Source organism: Ranitomeya variabilis, chromosome 1, assembly GCF_051348905.1.
Source record: "Ranitomeya variabilis isolate aRanVar5 chromosome 1, aRanVar5.hap1, whole genome shotgun sequence".
In the NCBI taxonomy this organism is placed as follows: Eukaryota; Metazoa; Chordata; class Amphibia; order Anura; family Dendrobatidae; genus Ranitomeya; species Ranitomeya variabilis.
Window position 1 is genome coordinate 1,042,663,574 of NC_135232.1, and position 19,172 is coordinate 1,042,682,745.

Sequence of the window (19,172 nt, forward strand, 5' to 3'; positions counted from 1 at the left end):
GCGAGATCGCTATGGAGGTCGCTGTTGCGTCACAAAACTAGTGACTCAGCAGCGATCTCGCTAGCGATCTCGCTATGTGAGACGGGGCCTTTAAGCCGAATAAAGTTGTAAATCTACCAAGAAGGAGAAGTATAATAGCATTTTCCCACAGCAGCTTTAGTCTTTGTTTTATGTATGCACCAGAAATGATTTTGGCACATATGATAAACAGATCCATAGACCCCCATTTACCCAGTGAAGGTTAATTTGGTCTTCTTTCAGTTCCATATAGCTGCACAATAAATGTACAAAATGTACTGTACAATATTCATTTTTTTGCAATGGATTTCTAATGGGTGACAGAAACTACAATATGGTATCTACTACAATCTGAACTGCTGAATATACAGTACAACACATAGCAAACGCTGCACAGTGTGCCAGCTTTGCCATAAAGAACCTCCTGATGCTGCCATTCACAGGGCTTTATTGGGAAGCCCGCATGGCCAGAGCCGGCGTTAGCACCCGGCACACCTGGGCAAGTGCCAGAGCCCTGAGCAGGTGAGGGGGCCAACTGTCTGTCGGGGGCCGCATGCTATGGGGGCAAGGGGCCTGTGCCAGTGCTGGTGCCCACGAGTGGACCCCCCGCTTGTGATACTTACTTCTCCCCGCTCCACCGCTGCGGCATCTTCTGCATCTTCTGACTGTGATGATCAGGTCAGAGGGTGAGATGACATCACGTCTGTGTGCCCTCTGTCTGAACAGTCACAGTGCAGAGAGCCGGAAGACGCCAATGCTGAGAAGTCCGTAGCAGAGCAGCGGCCAGTGAACAGAGGTGAGTATTTTTTTTATGTTTTGAGCAATATATGGGGCCAAATATACACTGGAGCATCATATATGGGCATATTATACACTAGAGGATCATATATGGGCCCATCATACACTAGAGGATCATATATAGGGCCTATTATACATTGGAGCATCATATATGGGGCTCATTATACACTGGAGCATCATATATGGGGCTCATTATACACTGGAACATCATATATGGGGTCCAATATATTAGAGAGTTATATGGTTCCCATCATACATTGAAGCACCATATATGGGGCCCATTATACATGGAGCATTGTATGGGCCCATCATACACTGGAGCATCATATATGTGGCCCATTATATATGGAGCATTACATGGACCCATCATACACTTTAGCATCATATATGGGTCCATAATACATTGAAGCACCATATATGGGGCCCATTATACACAGTGCATCATATATGCGGACCATTATACACTGGAGCATCATATATGGGCCCATCATACACTGGAGCATCATATATGGTCCCATTATACACTGGAGCAAGCAACATATATGGGGCCCATTATACACTGGAGCATCAAATTTGGGGCCCATTATACACTGGAGTATCATATATGGGCCCATCATACATTGAAGCATCATATATGGGCCCATTATACACTGGAGCTTCATATATGGGGTTCATTATACACAGGGGCATCATATATGAATCCCATTATATATGGAGCATTACATGGGCCCATCATACATTAAAGCATCATATATGGGGCCCATTATATTTGGAGCATCATAAGAGGCCCATTGTATATGGAGCATCATATGGGGCCCATTACATATTGAGTATTATATAGGGCCTATTCTGTATGGAGCATTATATGGGGCCATTCTGTATGGAGCAATATATGGGGCCCATCATATACTTTATGGAGCATTATATGGCACTCATTATACTGTATGGAGCAATATATTGGGCTCATTATACTCTATGGGTCCCAACCTATACTGTATAGAGCATTTTATGAGACCCATTATATATGGAGCAATATATGGGGCACATCATATACTGGAACATTATATGGAGCCCATCATACGCTGTATAAAACATTATATGGGACCCATCATAAATGGAGCAAAATATGGAGCCAATTATCCAGTATAGAGCAGTATATGGGGCTCATTATACTGTATGGAGCAATATATGGGGCTCATTATGCTGTATGCAACAATATATAGGGCTCATTATTCTGTAAGAAGCAATATATGTATGCAACATTATATGGGGCTCACCATTTTGTATAGAGCAATATATGTGGCTCAGTATACTGTATGGTGCAATATATGCGGCTCATTACACTGTATGGAGCATTATATGGGGACCTTTATTCTGTATGGAGCAATATATGGGGCTCATTATACTGTAAGCAGCAATATATTGGGCTCATTATTCTGTATGGAGCAATGTATGTGGCTCATTATACTGTATGGAGCATTATATGGGGCTCTTTATTCTGTATGGAGCAATATATGGGGCTCATTATTCTGTAAGGAGCACTATATGTATAGAGAATTATATGGGGCTCATTATTCTGTACGGAGCAATATATGTGGCTCAGTATACTGTATGGTGCAATATATGTGGCTCATTACACTGTATGGAGCATTATATGGGGAACTTTATTCTGTATGGAGCAATATATGGGGCTCATTATTCTGTATGAAGCAATATATGGATCTCATTATTCTGTATGGAGCAATATATGGGCTCATTATTCTGTATGGAGCAATATATGGGGCCCATAATACTGTATGGAGCAATATATGGGGCTCATTATTCTGTATGGAGCAATATATGAGGCTCATTATTCTGTATGAAGCAATATATAGATCTCATTATTCTGTATGGAGCAATATATGGATCTCATTATTCTGTATGGAGCACTATGTGGTACCCATAATACTGTATGGAGTACTATACTGTCTGTTTTTGTTGTCTATAGATATCACTCATGTAATGTAAGAAGTAAGTGAAATCTTTGACATTGTTTTAGTCCTATATTTTTCTGCTGTATCTGTGCATCATGAATTGTGGTATGTGTCAAAGGCAGGGGCGTAACGACCGCGGTCGCAGCGGTCGCCATTGCGACCGGGCCCCGCAGGTCAGGGGCCCCGGGCCGGCAGGTCAGGGCAGGGCCGGGCTGGACATCGGGCACTTCTGGCAAATGCCAGAAGAGCCGATGCCAGTAGTGGGCCGCTGCACTGTTCCTCCCCCCCCCCCCCGCCGCCGCCGCCGCCGCCGCCGCATTTAACTATACCGGCGTCTATGACACCGGTATAGTTCAATGCAATGATGGAGGAGAGCGTCACCTGACGCTCCCTCTCCCATCATTCCCCGCTCTGCCTCTGACAGTACACTGTGGGTGCGCGATGACGTCATATCATCGCGCACCTGCAGTGTCCTGGGCAGACTGCAGCCACCAGGAGCAGCGCGGGCAAAAGGAAAGGTGAGGAGAGTTTTTTTTTTTCTTTTTCACCGGACTGTGGGGCCATTATCGGGGGGGGGGGGGGGAGATGAGATGCGGGCTGTGCTCTATATACCCCTGTGCTGGCTGTGCTCTATATACCCCTGTGCGGGCTGTGCTGTATATACCCCTGTGCGGGCTGTGCTGTATATACCCCTGTGCTGGCTGTGCTCTATATACCCCTGTGCTGGCTGTGCTGCATATACCCCTGTGCGGGCTCTGCTGTATATACCCCTGTGTGGGCTCTGCTGTATATACCCCTGTGCGGGCTGTGCTGTATATACCCCTGTGCGGGCTGTGCTGTATATACCCCTGTGCTGGCTGTGCTCTATATACCCCTGTGCTGGCTGTGCTGCATATACCCCTGTGCGGGCTCTGCTGTATATACCCCTGTGTGGGCTCTGCTGTATATACCCCTGTGCGGGCTGTGCTCTATATACCCCTGTGCGGGCTGTGCTCTATATACCCCTGTGCGGGCTGTGCTGTATATACCCCTGTGCGGGCTCTGCTGTATATACCCCTGTGCGGGCTGTGCTGTATATACCCCTGTGCGGGCTGTGCTGTATATACCCCTGTGCGGGCTCTGCTGTATATACCCCTGTGCGGGCTCTGCTGTATATATCCCTGTGCGGGCTGTGCTGTATATATCCCTGTGCGGGCTGTGCTCTATATACCCCTGTGCGGGCTGTGCTGGATATACCACTGTGCGGGCTGTGCTGTATATACCACTGTGCGGGCTCTGCTGTATATACCCCTGTGCGGGCTGTGCTGTATATACCCCTGTGCGGGCTGTGCTGTATATACCCCTGTGTGGGCTGTGCTGGATATACCCCTGTGCGGGCTGTGCTGTATATACCCCTGTGTGGGCTGTGCTCTATATACCCCTGTGCGGGCTGTGCTGTATATACCCCTGTGCGGGCTGTGCTGGATATACCACTGTGCGGGCTGTGCTGTATATACCACTGTGCAGGCTCTGCTGTATATACCCCTGTGCAGGCTGTGCTGTATATACCCCTGTGCGGGCTGTGCTGTATATACCCCTGTGTGGGCTGTGCTGGATATACCCCTGTGCGGGCTGTGCTGTATATACCCCTGTGCGGGCTGTGCTGTATATACCCCTGTGCGGGCTGTGCTGTATATACCCCTGTGCGGGCTGTGCTGTATATACCCCTGTGCGGGCTGTGCTGTATATACCCCTGTGCGGGCTGTGCTGTATTTACCCCTGTGCGGGCTGTGCTGTATATACCACTGTGCGGGCTGTGCTGTATATACCACTGTGCGGGCTCTGCTGTATATACCCCTGTGCGGGCTGTGCTGTATATACCCCTGTGCGGGCTGTGCTGTATATACCCCTGTGTGGGCTGTGCTGGATATACCCCTGTGCGGGCTGTGCTGTATATACCCCTGTGCGGGCTGTGCTGTATATACCCCTGTGCGGGCTGTGCTGTATATACCCCTGTGCGGGCTGTGCTGTATATACCCCTGTGCGGGCTGTGCTGTATATACCACTGTGCGGGCTGTGCTCTATATACCCCTGTGCTGGCTGTGCTGCATATACCCCTGTGCGGGCTCTGCTGTATATACCCCTGTGTGGGCTCTGCTGTATATACCCCTGTGCGGGCTGTGCTGTATATACCCCTGTGCGGGCTGTGCTGTATATACCCCTGTGCTGGCTGTGCTGTATTTACCCCTGTGCGGGCTGTGCTGTATATACCACTGTGCGGGCTGTGCTGTATATACCACTGTGCGGGCTGTGCTGTACATACCACTGTGCGGGCTGTGCTGTATATACCACTGTGCGGGCTGTGCTGGATATACCACTGTGCGGGCTGTGCTGGATATACCACTGTGCGGGCTGTGCTGGATATACCACTGTGCGGGCTGTGCTGGCACCCAACACCATGTTGCAGTGCAGGAGATTCCTGCAACAGTCCGAGGCGTATCTAGGGGAAGGGGGTGGGGGGGCGTCACGGAGGTAGGGGGGGGGGGCGTCACGGAGGTAGGGGGGGGGGCCCCATTTGGAAGTTCGCACCGGGGCCCATAACTTTGTAGTTACGCCACTGGTCAAAGGATATCACTGAGACTCTTTAGCCTGGGGCATATGAAAACCTGGAGCCGGTCCTGCGTGTGGCCATGCCATTAGCATGCACACTGTAATTCAGCAGTGTGTGAAATGGCTCCAGATATAGATAGATAGATAGATAGATAGATAGATAGATAGATAGATAGATAGATAGACAAAAAGGAACACAGCAGCACATGTGCATGAATCAATTCATGTATGCCCATCAACCACGGCAAAATTGTAGGCTTAGCCTGAGAGTGACATGTTTTGTCCATAGTTGTAGGCTGGTGGCCCAAAAGTGGCATGTACAGTAGATTAGGACCCATCAGAGGGAAGGTCACCTTGCCGTGGTTGATGGGCATACATGATAAGGCCAATTTATTTTCATCTATTACTGTAACGTTTATGAAAATAAAAATGTGAAAAAATTTGTGAAAAAATATTTTTGAGAAGTATAATCTATATTGAATATTTGTCTGTGTTTTCACATGGCCTAGATTCATGCACATGTGCTGCTGTGTTCTTTGATCTCTACTTTGCAGCATTTTTGCATATACTGTAAGTAAAACATCTTTTCAGTGGTTATACATTCTAAGATTTTCTATATTCCAAAATAAATAATAATAATATCCACATGACATTTTGTTAATTTCTTATGTCAATTTGCTCTTGGATTTCCACAGATTGCATGTTGTTATTTTGGAATCTGTAGGGTTAATAGAATTTTTTCTGATTGTATTAGTTACAGTTGTGATTCCACAGCTAGTGACAGCTCTTATTGATTTCATTCAGGTGTCACTCCATATTTTGGACTTTTCAGGAACTAGCACTCAAATACAATCACCTTCACACAGTTGAGCTTCAGCCAAAACAGCTTCTCGTACAATATTTTGTCCATAGAAGGAGGATGATCAGAAAAAACAAACAAGTGAAAAACAATGAAGCACCTGTACACCATAACAAATTGCTCAATTCCTACCACATTAATACTGCATGGCTAATACACTAGCTTCACCCCTTGGCATTTTTCGTATTTTGTTACCCCACAATCTGGAATTTCACTGTTTTTTAAGGTTTGCATCAGTTGATGTAAAGAACATGCCTACAACTATGAACGTTTGGTTTCATTTTTATTGTGAAGCAAACAAAAAATAGGATAAAATAACTGAAAACTTCACTGTGCATAACTATTCAGCCCCCTAAAGTCATTACTTTGTAGAGACTCTTTTGCAGCAATTACAGCTGCAAGTGATTTAGGATATGTTTTTATGAGCTTTCCACATTTTGTCACTGGGATTCTTGCCCAAACTGCTCTAGCTCCTTCAAGATAGATGTTTTTTTCTGATATATGTGCAGCGCCCCAGAGTCCTGGTCGTTGCAGTACTGATGCTCCGCCGCTAAGGGGGGTGTTGGTACGTCTGATTGCAATAAAGGAGTTCACCTGACCAGGTATCACACACACTACACTTCACACTCTGGCCACCAGGAGGAGTGGTTCTATCTAGTAGGCCACTCCTCACACTTTGGTAAAACTGGGGGTTGGACAAGAAGACAGGGAGAAGCAACTGGGAGAAGCTAGAGAGAGGACCTGTCAGGGATGGGATCCTGGCAGACTCCTAAGTAAGACAAGAAGTAAGAAACGGGAATACAGCAAAGAGGCGAGAGAACCAGAAGGAGTCGTGCTGTAAGATCGAGGCAACATCTTTCTGAGGCGCAAACGATCGGTGGCCGGAACGCCGAGCAAGTAAGAGACTCTAAGCATTACTTCAAACCACGGCCGGACAGCCAATTATAGGTTGGCTGTCTCACTTAAACACCTAAGCAGACAACGGAGGCAGCTGTGGGAGAGGGGCGACTCTAGGGTCCCGGAAGAACTCCAGGCCTACCCCGTCATACGGGTGCGTCCTAACCATATCACCTGGGGGACAGAGGGAACGAATATCAGAGACAGACACAGCCGTTGTGAGGACTATCCCGGGGTGCTCAGAAGGGAAGGACTACAACACACAGGCGCTAGAAGGTAGACACTGATTCCCACCTGTTAAGGGAACTCCAGATGTGCCATTGGACTGGCCGGTCTCAGACAGCCCTGTTAACAGTGCTCTGGATTGAGTACCTCGAGACCTTCAGTAAAGAGGTAAAGAGACTGTACCCCTGTATCCTTGTTATTCACCGCGGCTTGCACCACACCACAACCTCACCCCTCTCCACTTTCACTGGACGCCCCTCAGCAGGGTCACAGGCCGGGTCTAGCCCAGGACTGAGAAAGTGAGGCCCGGTACCGGGTGCCCCTCGGCCCTGCGGCAGTGGGGGCGCTCCAACTTGGCGTCACGAACAGGATCTACTTAAGCCTGAAGAATCAGGTCATGTGTGCCTTGGAACTGTGATTTATTGTGCTTGGACTTTGACTTATTGCAAAGACTGTGCATTACTATTGCCGCCAGAGTTCCCACCACAATTCGCCATCGCCGCGCACGGAGGGAGGAGCCTTAGCTTCGTGGGCGGAACTGGTCAAAAAGAGCGCGGAACGAGAAAGCACGGTAAAGTGCCAACCCCGGAAGAGGGACCCCGACCTCCAGCAGGTTAGTAGGAGGAAGGGACGGCCATGTCTGAGTCGGGAGGAGCGGAGGCGGCGGTCGCAGCCGTGGACACAGAGGCAGCTCCGGTCCTCGGAGCGGACGTAGTCGCGGCCCTCATACCACCACCGGTTGCCGCAGAGCCCGCTGCCCTCATCAGCCAGTCGGACACTGCTGCTACCACAAATGCCATAATGCCCTTCTCTATGCCGTACCTGCCCGGGGCGGCCTGGCTCCTGCGATACTCCGGGGAGTCGCATACATTCACTGACTTTAAAGAAGGGATCTGCAGCGTACTTGAGTTCTATCCCCTGTCTGAGCCTCAGAAGGTTCATATGATAATCGGCCAACTCTTTGGGGCGGCTCTGAGAGAAGTGAAGTCCTGGCCCGCCGCGGATAAGGGAACTGCACAGCAGGTTTTTGCAAAGCTTAAAGCCACCTTCGATACCCGTACTGCTACGGAAATTAAATTGACTTTCTATGGATGCAAACAGAGACCGCAGGATAGCTTACGGGAATATGCCCTTAATCTCCAGGAGGCGTTGCGGGCCATTAAGCAGAGGGACCCCGGCAGCATGCAGGATGAGGATAAACTCCTGAAAGAGCGGTTCATTGAGGGGCTCCTGTGCAGTCACCAAAGGGGCCAATTGCACTTCCTGGCCATGCAGAATCCAGACTTGACTTTTGCGCAATTCAAGGATAAAGCTATCCAGGCGCTGCAGGAGCGACAGCCCAGCCGTGCAGTGCCACCCAGGCATCCTGCTCTCACATACCACCAAGAGGTGGCGTCGGATGCCCCAGTCTCCGCCGACGCCGATGCCTAGAGCCTAGAGGACGACTCCCCTGCAGGACTCCGCCTCCAGATGCAAGAGCTGACCAAGAGCGTTGCTGCCCTAGCCCGGACGGTGCAGTCCCTACAGGAGGCCCCCAAGGCGAAGATCCACCTGGCCTCCAAACCAGAGGATGTCCCCTGGATGCAACAGAGGAGGACTCCGCCGACCAGAGGCCGGGACGACGATCGCTTCCATCGAGACGGACGACCTATCTGCCGCCGCTGTCACCAGGTGGGCCACCTTGCAAGGTATTGTCCTTTAAACGAGCAACCCCTGGGGCAAAGGGCCAACCCCCAGGAGTAGGACGATCAGGCCAGCAGCATTGGAGAGCCAAATACGTTGGAGGACGACCAGTTCTTCCTGTCGTGATCGACGGTATCCCCATGAACGCTCTGCTGGACACCGGTTCTCAGGTGACGACTATGCCTTACGTGCTTTATAAACGGTATTGGGAGGACACCGATATTACTCGTGGCCCCGATGATGATTTCACCATAATAGCCAGTAATGGTCAGCCATTGCCACAAGTGGGGTATAAAGAGGTCACCATCAAGGTGGGGCGGGTGGAATTGAAGGGCCAGGGGATTGTAATTGTTGATATTGACCGCCGTGAATGTAATCCCATGATGACTATTGGCATCAATGTTATAGAAAATTGTCTTGCAGAAGTTATCGTCTTGTTGCAACAGGTAGCAGAAACTGCTGGCTACAGTGAATAACGCGCCCTGCAAAAAGAAATCAGAGCTCTGATGCAGAGACAGCAGGTAGAGCTGACTGGTGGTGAAATTGGTCATGTCACTGTGAGTGATTCAAACCCTTTCGCAATACCTCCCAGGAGTGAGATGTTGATATGGTGTCGGGCAGCCATAGGCCTCAGGGGTAAGGACTACCAGGCCCTGGTAGAACCCATCTATTCAGACAATAGGCCCACTCTCCTAACAGCCAGGGGGGTGGTCGACGTCCGCCAGGGGAGGGTGCCAGTACGTGTCCTTAATTGCGGGGAGTAAGAGGTCCATCTCACCAAGTATGTCACGCTCGCCAAACTGTTCGCCATCAATCATAGTGTGATACAGACACCTGGACCCTTGGCCCCGTCTAACTTGGCGGGGGACAACGGTTCTGCAGGGCACCCGAAAGATTGGTGTCGGAAATTGCACGTGGGCACTGACTCCACCCCATCCCATCAGAAACAGGGGGCCTACAGGGTGGTTCACGAGTACGAGCGGGTATTTAGCAAACACCCCTTAGATTTTGGACAGGTGAAAGGGATCCAACATCATATCCCCACGGGAGATCACCGGCCCATAAAAGAGAGATACCGCGCTGTACCCCCAGCTCATTACCAGTGTGCTAAGGACATGTTGCGAGAAATGAAGGAGGCTGGGGTGGTGAGAGACAGTTGTAGCCCCTGGGCAGCTCCGTTAGTCCTTGTTAAAAAGAAAGATGGCACAATGAGGATGTGCGTTGATTACAGGCAGTTGAATCGCATTACACATAAGGACGCATACCCACTGCCCAGGATAGAGGAGTCTCTGGCTGCCCTAAAGTCTGCTAACTATTTCTCTACCTTAGATCTCACCAGTGGGTACTGGCAGGTTCCCGTGGCAGAGGCGGACAAAGAGAAGACGGCCTTCACGACACCGATGGGTCTCTGCGAATTGAACTACATGCCCTTCGGATTGTGCAATGCCCCAGGGACGTTCCAGAGGATGATGGAGTGCTGTCTGGGGCACAAGAACTTTGAAACCGTACTGCTATATTTGGATGATGTCATTGTCTTCTCTAAGACCTACGAAGACCATCTGAAGCACCTGGCTGAGGTGTTTGAAGCCCTGTCCAACTTTGGCTTAAAGGTGAAACCGTCCAAATGTCATCTGCTGAAGCCCAAAGTGCAGTACCTGGGCCATGTGGTGAGCGCTGAAGGAGTAGCCCCAGACCCCAACAAGGTCACAGTGATCCAAGACTGGCCAAAGCCCAGCAATCTCCACAAAGTCCGGCAGTTCCTCGGGCTGGTAGGCTATTACCGAAGGTTCAATAAGGACTTCACCAAGAATGCCGCGCCCTTGCAAGACCTGTTGGTGGGCCAATGAAAGAAGACCAAGGGGAAGAACGCCCCATTTGATTGGAACGAGGGGCTAAAAGGATCCTTCACGTGTTTGAAGTCGGCACTGACGGGAGAAGAGGTACTGGCCTACCCCGAATACGACCAACCGTTTGTGCTGTACACGGATGCCAGCAATGTGGGATTGGGAGCCATGCTGTCCCAGGTCCAAAAAGGCAAGGAGAGGGTGATCGCTTACGCCAGCAGGAAGCTCCGTCCCACGGAAAGGAACCCTGACAACTACAGTTCCTTTAAACTGGAGTTCCTTGCCATCGTCTGGGCAGTGACAGAGAGGTTCAAACACTACCTGGCCTTGGCGAAATTCACCGTCTTCACGGATAATAATCCGCTGACGCACTTGGATACAGCCAAACTCGGGGCCTTGGAACAGCGGTGGATGGCCCGGCTGTCCAACTATGACTTCACCATCAAGTACCGGGCAGGACGCAAGAATGCGAATGCCGATGCCTTGTCCCAGATGCCCAATTTGCCAGAAACGGGGGAGGACCTGGAGGCACTTGAAGAGGTAGAGTTGCCTGCGTTCCATAGCCCCAAAGCCGCTCAGTACTCCCATCATGTGAAGAACCGGTACAAGAATCAACAGGATGCCACGCTGAATCCCCTGCCCCATCACGGATGGGCAGAGACCCAGGATGGTGACACCGCGGTCCGTCGGGTGAAAGAGCTCCTGAAGCAGGCAGGGTTGCATCCCGGCCCAGATGATCCACAGGAGACACGACAGCTGTGGAAGGGGAGAAGCAAACTGTTTATCCATGATGGCAAGCTGTGCCGGAGGAGGATCGACCCGCGTACTCATGAATTGGTATGGCAGATAGTGGTGCCGAGGCGAGATGCGCCCATGGTTCTGGGAGCCTACCACGATGGAGCCGGACACTTCGGATGGAAGAAGCTGGAGAGGCTACTCCGAGGGAGGTTCTATTGGATTGGCATGAAGAGAGCCATTGAGAAGTGGTGTCGGGAGTGCGGTCCATGTAGCCTACGCAGGAAGGACTGTGACAGCCAACGGGCTCCCTTGCAGCCCATCATCACCAAACGGCCGCTCGAACTGGTCGCGCTGGATCATGTGAAGCTGACACCTAGCCGGTCGGGCTATATCTACGCTCTTACCATCGTAGATCACTACTCCAGATTTTTGGTGGTTGTACCTGTCAAGGATCTAACGGCCAGGACAGCTGCCAAGGCCTTCCAGCAGAACTTTTGTAGGCCCCATGGGTACCCGGAGAAGGTACTGACTGATCAGGGACCAGCATTCGAAGCAGAGGTGTTCCAAGAGTTCTGCCATCTGTATGGGTGTAAGAAGATCAGAACCACACCGTACCATCCCCAAACCAACGGGATGTGTGAAAAGATGAAACAAGTGGTGATCGACTTACTGAAGACCTTGCCCGTAGAGGAGCGGAACCTGTGGCCAACAAAGTTGCCTGACTTGGTGGACATATACAATCATATCCCAGTAAATTCCACCAACTTTACTCCAGCATACCTGATGCGAGGAAGATCTAGCAAGTTACCCGTTAACCTGGACATGGGGGTCCTAGTCCCCGCAGATACCTCGCCGGATGCAGATTGGGATGCAGAAAGGCAGCGAAGGTACCGCAAAGTACAGGAATGCGAAGAAAGAAGTCTCGCCCAGGCTAGACAAAAACAAGAAAGAGACTACAACCAGCATGCTCCTGCGATTCCCTTGTCACCCGGTGAGCACGTACTCAAACGAAAGAGGAGGCTACACAAACTCGACGACCAATGGGAAGCGGAACCGTATACTGTCCTGCCATCCGATTTCGACAACATGAAGGTTTGTCTCATCAGCAAGGATGGAGGGGAGACCTCGACGGCGATATCCAGGGACCACCTTAAAGTCTGCCCTGATAAGTTGAGAGAGAGGGAAACGGATCCAGGAACCTCCCCACCTGTAGAAAAGGAGAAGATGATACACACTGTTCTCGGTGATTTTCCCCAGTCCTGGACTCAGATAAATCAGGCAATCATGGTACCTGTTCTAACGTTCCGCCAGCCGGACCCACCAGAACTAATTGTGGTGCCAGATCATCCAGGCCCGCAATCTCAGCAAGCCCTACCTGAAGATGCCATGCCATCCGTTGAACCGGCAAATCCTCCCTCTGCTATCGGCGAATCTGCCTGTTATGATCCTTAGTGGTTGAGGATCACGAATTACACCAGCTAAGTAACAAACATAGGACAAGCTCTAGGGAGGTGGCAAACTGGACTGACCGCAAATCTGAACCTATCCAAACACACTAGAAGTAGCCGGTGAACGTGCCTAAAAATCCTAGACGTCTCGAGCCAGCCTGAGGAACTAACTACCCCTAGAGAGAAAGAAAGACCTCTCTTGCCTAAAGAGAAATAATCCCCAAAGATATAGAAGCCCCCAACAAATAATAACGGTGAGGTAAGAGGAAGGCACATACACAGGGGTGAAAACAGATTCAGCAAATGAGGCCCACTAATACTAGATAGCAGAAAATAGTAAAGGGGTCTGTGCGGTCAGTAAAAACCCTTACAAATATCCACACTGAGATTTCAAGAACCCCCGCACCAACTAACGGTGTGGGGGGAGAAACTCAGTCCCCTAGAGCAACCAGCAAGCGAGGAGATCACATCTTAGCAAGCTGGACAAGAAACATGATGAATGCTGATAATCAAAAAATGAACGGACAAAAACTTAGCTTGTCTTGGAGAGGCTGGGAGCAAGGTAATCACAAGGAATCTGAAGAGCACTGAATACATTGATAGCAGGCAAGGAACTGAGTATGCAGGTGAGCTAAATAGGAAACCAACCAGGATAACGAACCAGCTGATGCAACCAACCTGCAGAAAGACAACACTACACAGTACCGCTTGTGACCACTAGAGGGAGCCTAAAAATAGAGTTCACAACATCTGCCGTACCCACTGTTGGTAGCAGCAGCCCTGAGAGCTCCAGCCTGCCAGTGCTACCCAGACTCACTAGAAGCATAGCTAGAAGACAGTGCACTACACCAGCGGTAGCAAGCATAGCAGGCCCTGTTAGGCCAATAGCAACCCCTGCGCTGCGAAGGTCTACACGCAGCACCAAGAATCAAACTCCCCTCCGCTACAAAACTTGTAGGTATTAGTGAGGGCTGCTATTTAGTTGAAAATGTTTGTGTGCATATCTTTTGTTACAGGTTTTAAAATGGACAACGGAGTAATGGACAGTGAATTGCTCCAAAAACTTCTAAAAGGGGACCCCTTTGTTTAACCGGGGTCCCCGCTGTTTCAACCACTGAACTGAGAGTCATAAACTGTGCATGACCTAACTTTCGCAACGTTCAAGAGTCCTCACCTCCCATAAAGGGAAGCACTGTTATGTTTAATTGTTTATAATATTTCAAAATTTTGTGTTTTCTGTTAACATGTATTGTTGTTCTTACTTTCCCAGTCCGGGAGTACTGGATTTAACCGGGGGGGAGTGCAGCGCCCCAGAGTTCCTGGTCGTTGCAGTACTGATGCTCCGCCGCTAAGGGGGGTGTTGGTACATCTGATTGCAATAAAGGAGTTCACCTGACCAGGTATCACACACACTACACTTCACACTCTGGCCACCAGGAGGAGTGGTTCTATCTAGTAGACCACTCCTCACACTTTGGTAAAACTGGGGGTTGGACAAGAAGACAGGGAGAAGCAACTGGGAGAAGCTAGAGAGAGGACCTGTCAGGGATGGGATCCTGGCAGACTCCTAAGTAAGGACAAGAAGTAAGAAACGGGAATACAGCAAAGAGGTGAGAGAACCAGAAGGAGTAGTTCTGTAAGATCGAGGCAACATCTTTCTGAGGCGCAAACAATCGGTGGCCGGAACGCCAAGCAAGTAAGAGACTCTAAGCATTACTTCAAACCACGGCCGGACAGCCAATTATAGGTTGGCTGTCTCACTTAAACACCTAAGCAGACAACGGAGGCAGCTGTGGGAGAGGGGCAACTCTAAGGTCCCGGAAGAACTCCAGGCCTACCCCGTCATACGGGTGCGTCCTAACCATATCACCTGGGGGACGGAGAGAACGAATATCAGAGACAGACACAGCAGTTGTGAGGACTATCCCGGGGTGCTCAGCAGGGAAGGACTACAACACACAGGCGCTAGAAGGTAGACACTGATTCCCACCTGATAAGGGAACTCCGGATGTGCCATCGGACCGGCCAGTCTCAGACAGCCCTGTTAACAGTGCTCTGGATTGAGTACCTCGAGACCTTCAGTAAAGAGGTAAAGAGACTGCACCCCAGTGTCCTCTTTATTCACCACGGCTTGCACCACACCACAACCTCACCCCTCTCCACTTTCACTGGACGCCCCTCAGCAGGGTCATGGGCCGGGTCTAGCCACCGTGACAACCCCAGGACTGAGAAAGCGAGGCCCGGTACCGGGTGCCCCTCGGCCCTGCGGCAGTGGGGGCGCTCCATATGGAATAACTAAATCCGAATCAGCCATTGCTCCCTGCATTTCCTCAGCTCTGCATGCGTTTGGTTCTGCTGTAAGTTATCAGGGATCTCCACTGCTGGCTAACCCCATTTAATGTCCTCAACTTGTCTAGTTATCAGACTGCATCAATCCACCCTGGAATCAGTTGTTACCGACACATACTTAATTTGGTTAGCGCATACAGTTCAGGTGACAGGGGGACAGGAGTTTTCCTCTCATTTTTTAGCAGGGTCCTTTAGGATTAATTTTTAAAAATTGTAGAGGAATTGTGCAAAAATCCTTTAATTCTCTGCAACATGTTAAGTAATAGCTCACAGTCCGACTGGAACAAAGTCCCCTTGTCAGGAGGCAACAAGGCTATCAATAAAGGATATATAGGGTGAAAGGGGTTCTGTGCCTTCACTTTTGGATACGACTACTTTGTATTATATGATTGAGAAAAAAAGGTGCATACAAATGGGTCTGGCTTTCAAATTAGCTAGTTTTTAGTGATGAGCGAATATACTCGTTACTCGAGATTTTCCAAGCATGCTCGGGTGTCCTCCGAGTATTTTTTGGTGCTCGGAGATTTAGTTTTCATCGCTGCAGCTGAATCATTTACATCTGTTAACCAGCATAAGTACATGTGGGGGTTGCCTGGTTACTAGGGAATCCCCACATGTAATCAAGCTGGGTAAGAGATGTAAATCATTCAGCTGCGGTGAGGAAAACTAAATCTCTGAGCACTAAAAAATACTCGGAGGACCCCCAAGCATGCTCGGGAAATCTCGAGTAACGAGTATATTCGCTCATCACTACTAGTTTTTCTAACACACAGAGAAACCGGTTATAAAAAATTAGATTTCTAACCCTGGGTGGAGCCATTTCTCCAAAGTGTCCCAGGAGCCATTCTTCCACATAAGACTAACAGATCACATTTTTCTCTTACAAATTGTGAGCAGCCTGCGAGACTTAAACCTGCTCCCATAGCTGCAGCTTCTCCATGCTTGTCTCCATAGAGCACGTTGGGGACTTCATTGATTGGTGACTAAAATTCAGGCCCAGCATTTGAAAGCCCGTGTCAGCTCTGCCTCTTCCCTGGATTTTGCTCTGTTGCTTATAGTGTCCTGCCTATAGGAAATCAAGATTTATTACTACCTATATTTCCAATAAAGTCACTATATAATATTCAATATTATTGCAAAATAACAGAAATATTACCAGATATATAGTCATTTCCTCTACATACCAACAGGTTGGAGCCAAAATGCGGGACTGGCTATTGAAGCCACAACCACATCATCATTATAATAGACTCAAATTTATCAGAATTTACAATAACCTGTGGGGACATATTTATAAGATATTTTATATACATTGGAAAATGTTAAAAATTTCATCCCCATTACCTGATGGCTAGATATACACCCAATCTCGCAAAACTCGCAATGTTGCATATGCCTTAATTTGCCCTTGTCCTCAGGTTTATATCACATGAACTGCTCAAGAACTACACACAAAAATATCAATATCAATCTAGCATGATAAAATTTGGCAAAAGGAAAGACTTTGTCTCCAGCTGTTCTGCATTTCCTGCAGGCCAACCATTGCAAAACTCATGGACTATGTGTATTTGGCATACAGAGCGTTCAGGCCAACACTTGACGCGGTGACTCTCAGGGTGAACTACTTAGACTGCTGTAGGCTGAAGTCCAGGTTGATTTATAATCTGAACTCAGCTGCACCCTTGGATATTAAGGAGGATTTGTTTTCTGGCTTCCTTATTAAATGATTTTGCCATTACAGATTTTTCTGGGCATCTTGTTCTCATATATTCCATTGATTGGTCTTACTTTCATGTATAGTTGCTTGTGCAGACTTTCAGACCATCTGGGTGTTTGACCATGTGCACATGCGTTTGTATTTTTATTCAAGGCTTCACAATTCTATACGTTATGATCTCTTTGGCTACTTTACCCTTCAGGACCCTTTGGTTTACATTCACATAACTACACATGTCTGCATAATCGCTATCTGGGTACTTACCCATTTATTGATTGATATTCACGCCTGGTTACCAATCCACTGACATTGAATATTTTTCTTTATGTTTAATAATCATATTTATTCACTTTTTGGAAGCAGGTTTTATATCATGTACGTTTACAATTTGTATCATGTATTACTTCATATTCCTTTTTACACTTCACCAGTTCATTTGGGCTCCTGGTAAGTGTGGCTGCATGCGTGTTGTCGGGACCACACTCAGTCGGAGCAGCCTTTGGAAGTGGGGAATCACCAGAAATAATACACAAGACACGTCTCGTATAGTATATCACTGGGAAGCCTCTGAAGCACGCCTGCCTTCAAGGTGCTATCCCCTCTTTATATAGTTGTACAGGTAGTTTCAGTGGTTATACAAGTTTTGCTTGTTTAAACAAAGAGAGAAAAGAGAAGACAAAAGAAAACAGTTTCGGCTATGTGATAGTTTCACAACAAACAAAACAGTACAGTTTCGCCTAAGTGGCAGTTTCACAAACAAAAAATAGGATTTCACACTATGGCTAAAATGTCCTTGAATGGACAGGTCAATATTGATCACAAATTCTTTTTGGTTCATTGAGGTAACCATTTTTGTTCCGCTCTTCACAATCCCCCCTTTGACATATTCCATTCAAAACCTTGTCATATAGACGATTATTTTAGTCATTCTTTTTGTGATAAAAAAAACAAAAAACTTTATATTCTCGCATCCATTACACAAAATTTATTTGTGCATACCGAGATACCCTTGAATACAACCTTGAATAATACATATATAATTACAATAACTATAACTGTATGTATTAGGCTTTGCATAATCCCGGTAACCCACCCACCAATCCCCCTGAACCAATTGGCCGGGTTAAGAAAAGAAAAGGTATCTGACCACCAGCTATCCTTATTTTGGTCATTGTCTTTGTCATACTGATCCCTGAGTCGTTGTACGTCTTCTAATTTAAATCTCATACTCATAGTACTATTCGGGTCTATATAATGACAGCAGGTGGGTCCGATGATTTGACACATACCCCCTTGTGAGGCAGTTAGGTAATCCAATACCAGGGTATGTTGGTTAGTGACTATTATAAGCTGATTCTGTACAGCTATACTAGTATTTAATATGTCCAATATATCCCAGATCTGGTCATCTAGATAATCCGTGGCTCTAACTAGTTTATCCCACATCTGTGTTAACATAGGATAAATAAAAATGGTACTAGCAATTTTGTTGGGAATTCCCATTTGTACTATATGTGGCCTCCCCGAGGGACGTGGTGAGTTATCTGCAGCTCTTTTATACAGTGTGTGCTTGGGCACGGCTTGCATATTCACTTGTTTGTTCAAAGGGGCTAGAGAATTCAATTTTTCCCATGCCTCCGTTGAGGTTAACATTATTAACATCAATATCATGAGTCATACTGCTTTTTTGCAATGGCTTGCATGTATCCATGATGCCTTTCCTTCAAGCTTGACTGCTGTTGGAGTTGTTAACAGGACTTGGAAAGGTCCGTCAAATCTCGGTTCCAGAGTCTTTCTGGTGTGTCTTTTCACGTAGATTTGATCACCAGGTTCCAACTTGTGGCCTCCTTCGAGATTTTCTGGATCTGGAAGGGAAGCAAAAACTTGCGAATGCACTTTAGTTAAACGTTTTTGTAATTCTTGTACATAAGCAGTTAAAGTCTCAGTATTCAACATCAGTTGTTGTGGAAAATAACAACCCAAATTTGCTGCTCTACCAAAAAGAATCTCATGTGGTGACAGCTTAGCCTTCCC

The 19,172-nt window shown here is 48.1% G+C and overlaps 1 protein-coding gene across 1 annotated transcript in view; it reads left to right on the forward strand.

Moving 5' to 3' along the window:
- Positions 1–586: 586 nt before the first annotated feature.
- The window catches only part of LOC143799997 (uncharacterized), a 110,027-nt gene continuing 91,441 nt past the window's right edge, over positions 587–19,172 (forward strand). Inside the window, exon 1 of the mRNA XM_077281169.1 lies at positions 587–814. The gene's annotated coding sequence lies outside the window, so the exon portion shown is untranslated. The remainder of the gene's footprint in view (positions 815–19,172) is intronic.